General features: G+C 38.0%; 1 pseudogene; it reads right to left on the reverse strand.

Moving 5' to 3' along the window:
- Positions 1-5,949: 5,949 nt before the first annotated feature.
- Positions 5,950-7,277, reverse strand: LOC143857003 (gibberellin 20-oxidase-like protein pseudogene; annotated as a pseudogene).
- Between the last annotated feature and the right edge of the window lie 405 nt (positions 7,278-7,682).

The raw sequence follows: 7,682 nt of genomic DNA on the forward strand, positions 1-7,682 counted from the left end.
AAAAATACATCTTCTACTTTTATCATCTAACTTTTGTCTTTTTTCAGATGGAACAACAGCGTAGGCTATAAAACCAAAAATTTTAAAATGACTCAAATTGGGTTTTCTTCCACTTCAAGCCTCATATGGAGTTTTTTGTTGTACTGCTTTTGTAGGAGCGCAATTGTATATGTATACCGCCGTGGCCACTACTCCCTCCCAATAATCATTAGGTAACCCCTTATCTTTTATCATGCTTCTGCTGCCTCAACAAATGTTCTATTTTTCGGTTTGCGACTCCATTCTGCTATGGGGTATAGCTCGCTGTCAATTGTCTTTCGATTCCACTTTCTTTTCAGAAATCTTGAAATTCTTTGGAAATAAATTCACCACCACAGTTAATATGAAGAGTAACAATAGAATGGCCACTTTGGTTTTCAACTAGAGCCTTGAACTGCTTGAAGATCGAGAAAGCCTCATCTTTTTGTTTTAGAAAATAAATAGATGTCATTCTTGTGTAATCATCATCAAATAGAATGAAATATTTATTTTCGCTCAAGGATAAAGTTTTGCGTAAGGCCACTTGGAAATTGCTCACGGTGATATTTTTCCAAAACACAAGCTTCACACACTTTTCCATCCTATTTATGTATTAAAGACAATCCACCAAAATTCACATGTCCATATCTTCAATAACATAACATAGAGTCATCATCACATGCACTAAAAGCATTGAATACTGGTTTTGAAAACACAAGTGGAAACATTTTGTTTTTTGTCATCTTAGTAGACAAGACTAGTTTCATACTTTTCTTACCATAAAGTTTATATTTTCCTTCATCAAAGATAGCACGATACTTATTTTTTATCAATTGGCCCAAACTTAGCAAATTTTGAGCCAACCCAGGAACATTGTAGAAACTACTATAAGACCAATTCCATGGGCATTAACATGATTGTTATCATCCATCCTTACTCGTAGTTTGACAGTTTCATTTATTTCTAGAAAATAATCCTTGTTCCCGGTCATGTGGTTACTACAACCACTATCTAAATACCATATTTCATCATTCAATTCAATATTGGCAGTAAGACATGATAAAAATAAGTTATCTTCTTTTTCATCACTTTTCATGAAAATTCACTTGTTCCTTAGCCTTTTGATAACAATTTTTTTTCAATATGACCATATCTTTTGCAATAAAAATATTGTGGTAAATTTTTATTTTGATTTCCACTATCCTTACACCAACAATCCTTATCAACATGGTTTGATCTATTGGAAAAAGAACAAAATAATGAAGTAGATTCATGGTTACCTTCAGTTTGAATTCTTTGATGACCACTGAATTGGCCTCTTTCTCTAATCCACGGCCTCTTCCTGATCTTTTCTTCAAATTCATTTTTGATTGAAACGCTTGTTCTAGTGGATTTTCTACAATCCTATTCAATTCTACTCATGTGCTTGCAAAGAACCCATTAATTCATTTATAGAATATGTAGATAAATCCTTAGACTCTTCTATGACAGCAACAACATGATTAAATTTATGAGGAAGACTCGTGAATACTTTTTCAACAATTTTTTTATCATCTAATTTTCCCATAAGTTCTTATTTGATTTACAATAGAACTAACTCTTGAGAAAAAAACTTGAATAGATTCATTATTTTTCATAATCAAATTCTCAAAATTACGACGGAGGGTTTGTAACTTAACAGAGATTACCTTCGAAGTACCTTGTGATATTCATCTTGAAGCAAATCCCATGCTTCCTTTGATATCATAGCTTGTTAGATGAGGAAAAGAGCCGTTGCATCTTCCTTTTTGCTCTCCTTCAATTCATTTTTTTGTGCCGCAATCAATCGTTCCTGTTTTGCAAAATTGTCATACCCATTCTCTACCAATTCCGATAATTCATATGACATAAAAATTATCACCTTTAAATAAATGAACGTTTTGCTGAAAATTTGAAGAATTAGTATTACCTGCCATGTTGCGAACTTACTGAACCCTTGCCGATGTTTTCTTGAATTCGCCCCAGGCCATATGCTCTCTACTCGATTGAGAAATCCCAAGACCTTGTGGTTTGATACCACTTTGTTAAAATTAAAGAACAAGAAAGAGGATAAAAGAGGCTTTTCTTAAAAAGAAAAGAGCAAAAAATAATGAACGTATGTATTCTTTCTGTTAGTGTAATTTTCAAAACAAATGGTGTTTTAAAAGTATTTTAAAAACATGGTGCTTTTGTTTGGTAAAAATGAGAAGAGGGAAAAAGTGTAATTTTCAAAACAAATGGTGTTTTAAAAGTATTTTAAAAACATGGTGCTTTTGTTTGGTAAAAATGAGAAGAGGGAAAAAGGTGCTTGTGAAAGATAGTCCCACATCGGATTAGAAAAAAGTTAGAGAAGAGCTTAAATAGCTTTTCCCTCTTTTCTCTATTCTTTTAATACTCAATGGGCTTTAGCCATTGGGTGGACCCGCGAGACGGTGCAACGCACACGCGCGCGCGGCGTGGGCAATGGGTTATAGGGCGCTTTTTTAGGCGCACTTTGCACTTCGCATCGTAGTGAGGAGCGATTGGAGCCTTTCGTTTTTCCTGATTTGATCTGGACCGTTGGATCAAGATCGTCTGTCTTGGATAGTTCAAGCGGGTGGACCGAATGGTTCGGCCGGGTTGGACCTGAGTTCGGGCACAACGGTTGGCCCAGTGGGCCTAGAGGCTCCAACGGATAGTGCATGAGTGGGTGCGATCCGAACCGTCGGATCGTAGTGCAACGGCTAGTGGATGATGACCATTGGGGTGTGTCCCTTCTACACAATGGTCAAGAACCATAGGGTGCGATCTGCACCGTAGATGGGAAATCTAGCAGTTAAGGGTTGAAAGGTTGAAAGGGTTTTTACACAACCGAATAGTCATTCTAAGATTGATCGTTGGATCAAGATCGTCTTGGATAGTTCAAGCGGGTGGACCGAATGGTTCGGTCGGGTTGGGCCTGAGTTCGGGCACAACGGTTGGCCCAGTGGGCCTAGAGGCTCCAACGGATAGTGCATGATTGGGTGCGATCCGAACCGTCGGATCGTAGTGCAACGGCTAGTGGATGATGACCGTTGGGTTGTGTCCCTTCTACACAACGGTCAAGAACCAAAGGGTGCGATTTGCACCATGAATGGGAAATCTAGCGGTTAAGGGTTGAAAGGGTTTTTACACAACCCAATAGTCATTCCAGGATTGATCTAGACCGTAGAGTCGTGGATGGGCGTGATCTAACGGCCAGAATCAAACCCGCTCTAAAGAGGTGCCCTGTAAGGGTGTGTTTTCAACAGAAAAGACACCAGTAGCTCTATAAAAAGAGCAGAAACATACCATTGCAAGTACAATTTGGAATCCACTTGTGAGACTTGAAATTTGACAAATTCTAAACCCCCCAAAAAAAAAAAAAAACTCTCTTCTAAAGCTTTCAAAGTTACTGTTTACATGTTTCTTACAGTAACAAAAATCTAGTATACTGTTTTCTGCAGAAACAGTAACTAGTAGTCTCAAATACTTGTTCCATTCTTAAGGTGATTCTTGGGTCTGTTTTCACTTGGTGCAAAGCGTCAACAGATATATTGGTGGTGATTACACCTGGTTTCATTGTATCTTGGAGGCATATTCGTGGTACCCGTTGCAGACTTACTGGTGGGGGCGAATATTGTCTTAAGGAAAGCGACATTGCGCCTTGAAGAATCTCTTCTCTTCTATATTTCTCTCCATCTCCATAGAAATTTTTACAACACTTTCACAGTTGTTTTTTTTAACTTTTAATTCATCTAAAATAAATAATAAGAGAAAACGTATATATAGTTGGTGCTCACGTCCAACAACGGTAAAAAGAGTACTCACACATTTCTACTTTTCATAAAATCCTACCTTCACGCTACTACACTCAACCTAAATAAAATATTTATTAAACTTTCTCTAGATAACTACTGAGAACCGAATCGGAAAACGTATCCTATTCTAACTCTTCAACGTGAAAAGTAAACATGACTTGGGTGGGGCCCATTAGCTGCAATTAATTCACTTTTTTGAATTATTATTCCAACAAAAATCTGGTTATTAACCCTCAGAATGACCATAAAATGCAAGATAAATTAAAATAAAAAGGATAAACTGAATGTCTCCCTTGCAAAAACCAGCTAGAATGGTGCCCCTTCGGACCATCTCACCAAAGTGTATTTATTGAGCACAGAAAAATATAAATTTAAGGAATAATAAATGGACCTTAGTTAGATGGCCCAATGGAGGCACCCTTGTAGCTGGTCTTTTGCATGGGCGCCCTTTAGTTTAGCATTTCTCAAATTTAAATAATTTTATAGGAGAAATTCTATGGTGCCCGAGCGTGAAGTCTAGTGCGGGCGGTACCACAAATTTACAGCTATTAATATTTGATCCAACAGCATCCTCTTAAAAAGTGGGCTGTTGTTAGATCAAATATCAAGGGCGTGAAGTTCTGCACTGGACTTCACGCTCGGGCACCATATAAAATCTCCTTTTATAGAAAGGTTATTTGAATTCATCCCTTAATTCAAAAGATGAGAGTTGGAGTGAAGATACTACACAATTATTAAATATGTAGTGGGAATGAAGGAATGATCTATTCATTATTTTATGATGTCTTCTTTGAATTTGTTGAGAAAGTGGTTAATTAATGCAAGTGACCAAATCTTGAGCTTCTCAATTCAATGCACACTAAGCAAGTGGGTTATCCATTTACAGTAATTTATTTTCTTTCTTTGGTCCAAAAGAATCAAGTTGCCAATTCTTTCAATTCATTTAAGATCATGTCAAGGCAGCACATGAGTTGGTTCTCCAAGATGACTGGGTTTGCAAACCTCCACGAAAAATTAACAATGTAGTTGCACCAACAGTTGGTAGTGTAGCATGACATCCCATCATGGAAGAGAGAGAGAGAGAGAGAGAGAGAGAGAGAGAGAGAGAGAGAGAGAGGATTGTGACAATTAATATGTTAATTTTTTCATAGAAAATATGGCTCAAGGTTAATTTCTCACAATATGTCCATTTGACTGAACAATTTGGTTCATTACTCAACTTGGGGGGACTGAGGAAGGAGATCAAGCAAAGATCAATCTCTATAACGAGATCCAATCATGATCCCACAATTCATAAGGATCCTAGTTGAAAATTTTGAATTTTAGAATTAATTTGAAGGCATTCTTCTTTTAGATAGGGCATGTTCTCTGCTTACGAGATTGGAAGGGTCAAGCAAGCACCAATACTGCACGATCATTGGTTGGTCACTAGTTCTAATCTTTGCCTTTAACTTTAATTAATGCATTTTATTTGAACTTCATGCATATGAATTCTATATACAACATAAGTCAGACTCCAGAAACAAGAGAAATTATATGGTGCCCGATCGGGCATGCCCTTGTGAAAAAGGGCTGCCCTTGATATTTGATCCAACAGCCGCCCTTAAAAAGATGAAAAAGGGGGCTGATGTTGGATCAAACATGGGTGGCGCCTTTTTCAAGGGCATGCACGATCGGGCAGAGTATAAAAACTCCAGAAACAATAATAGAAAGTAAATTTGCAAGATGCAGAGAAGCCAAAATTGAATTATCAAGAACAACTAGAACTGTCTTCATCATTGATCGAATGACTAGAAGATCTATTGTTTGACAGGTTATAAACCCCACCCACACACACACAAGAGACACAATAGGAATTATAAACCCAACCCCCATCTTACCATCCCAACTTGCGTCTTTATTCAACCTGAATTTCCTCATATAAAATTCAATCACCAAATTCCTATTGTGTCTTTATTCAATCACAAACACTCGGAATAACAAAACTCTTATATTATAAGCCCATGAAAGATAGTTCATTAGAAAGAACAAATAAACACTATATTATGTTACAAATAAAAGAATAGGTACCCATATCCAGTCTGCTCAAGCTCAGTCATGGGGGCAGTTCATTCGAAGTTTCAGCTGCGGCAAAATCGTTAACAGTAAATCCAACTCTCTCAAACTTCCCTTGCACAAAATTCTCCCGAAACTTGATATAATCCAAGCAAACAAATGGCCTGTAGAGCCTTGTTTTCCCTTCTCCCACCACTTCCTCAGGTCCCCAGATTACTTTCTCATCCTCAAAACACCAAAAGAAAGCGAGAGAAAGCCGGTTCACGGGTCGTTTCAAAACAACCCGATGTTCAGATGACCTTAATCTCCCATTGCTCCAAGCCTGCAGTAAATCTCCAATGTTCACAACCAAAGTCCCTTCTAGTGGATTTATATCCATCCAATTACCCTCCTTGGATTTTACTTGAAGCCCACCAATATGATCTTGATTGACGATCGTGATACAACTCATGTCGGTATGCATTCCAAGCCCTTCGACGTCTCCATCTTCAACACTATTTGGGGGAGTGTAGTTGATTATCCTCAAATACCCATGACAGTTACTAAATTCGGATTCAAAGAACTTCTTTTCAAAACCATCACTCATACTCATTAAGAGAATAGTGACTATCCTCTTTGATAACTCTGTCATCTTGCCTCCATATTCTTGCAATATGTCACTACAAAACAAGAAACAGAATGTAAGGAAAAACTGTGAAACAACCAATTATTCCAAAATCTTAAGCTGTTAGGGATGGTGTTATTTAACCATTTATACTTCAACACACCCCCTCACGTGTGGTCCCTCTTTTGGGTTGGCCGTACACGTGGATTTTCAATATCAAGGAGTTGTTGGGGTTTGAGCCCAAGACCTGCCTTGAGACAATAGCTCTGATACCATGTGAAACAAACAATTATTCTAAAAGCTTAATCTGTTGGAGATGGTGTTATTTAATCATTTATACTTCAACAAAGCCAAATAAATAACAGTAACATAGAGTGTATTGGGAGTCTGAGGAGTTCATGTTCTTACCAAAATTCCGAATTAGGAGGGTCGAAGAGGACGTCGGATGAGCTCTTAGCAGAGGCAAAGAAGTCCGGGCCGGAGACTCGGAGGCTTTCAAAGAAAGGAGAGGCTATGAAATGGGGAGTGTAGGTTTTGAGAAGTGATGAGGGTCCAAGTTTGAATTTGGTATCAGGAGGGCGGCCGAAGAGGTGGTTGGAGAGGGAATGTAGTTTGTTGTAGAGGTTTTTTGAGATGCCATGATTAGTGATGTGGAAGAAACCCCACTTTTGGCATGCCTGAGAGAGGGAGGAGAGAGAAGACTGGTCTAAGGGTTGGGAGAGGTCTAAGGTTGGTAACTGCAAAGATGTTTGGGATTCAGGCATTATTGGTTAGAAAAGGAGGAAGGAAATGGGACAGTTCGTTTAGCTTTGTGGGTGATTTATAGTGAGTTCATAGGTAGAAGAATTTAATGCCTTTTTCATGGATCCAAAAGAAACTTTTCTCTCCTTATAAAATTCCTTCTTTTAATACAAACAACCCAGATGTGTTTGTTGGTGGGTGTTTGAGAGAGAGAGAGAGAGGTGTTTATGGCTGTTTATGTGAGCAAAGTCAATGAGTGTGTCTGAATTTTGTTAATATGTGTGTAAAAGAGCAGCAAGTGGCAGGAATGATGGAGGTGTGCTCATCATCTTGACTTTCTTAAATTCTGTTATGCATGGAGTTTTGAGTTTAGAGTTTTATGAAAAAAAAGAAACTATTCCAGATGAGCAGCTCTAAAAGTTCTCAAT

This window comes from Tasmannia lanceolata, unplaced genomic scaffold (assembly GCF_043159265.1).
Source record: "Tasmannia lanceolata isolate RefF3 unplaced genomic scaffold, GAP_Taslan_0.1 ptg000024l, whole genome shotgun sequence".
NCBI classification, from domain to species: Eukaryota; Viridiplantae; Streptophyta; class Magnoliopsida; order Canellales; family Winteraceae; genus Tasmannia; species Tasmannia lanceolata.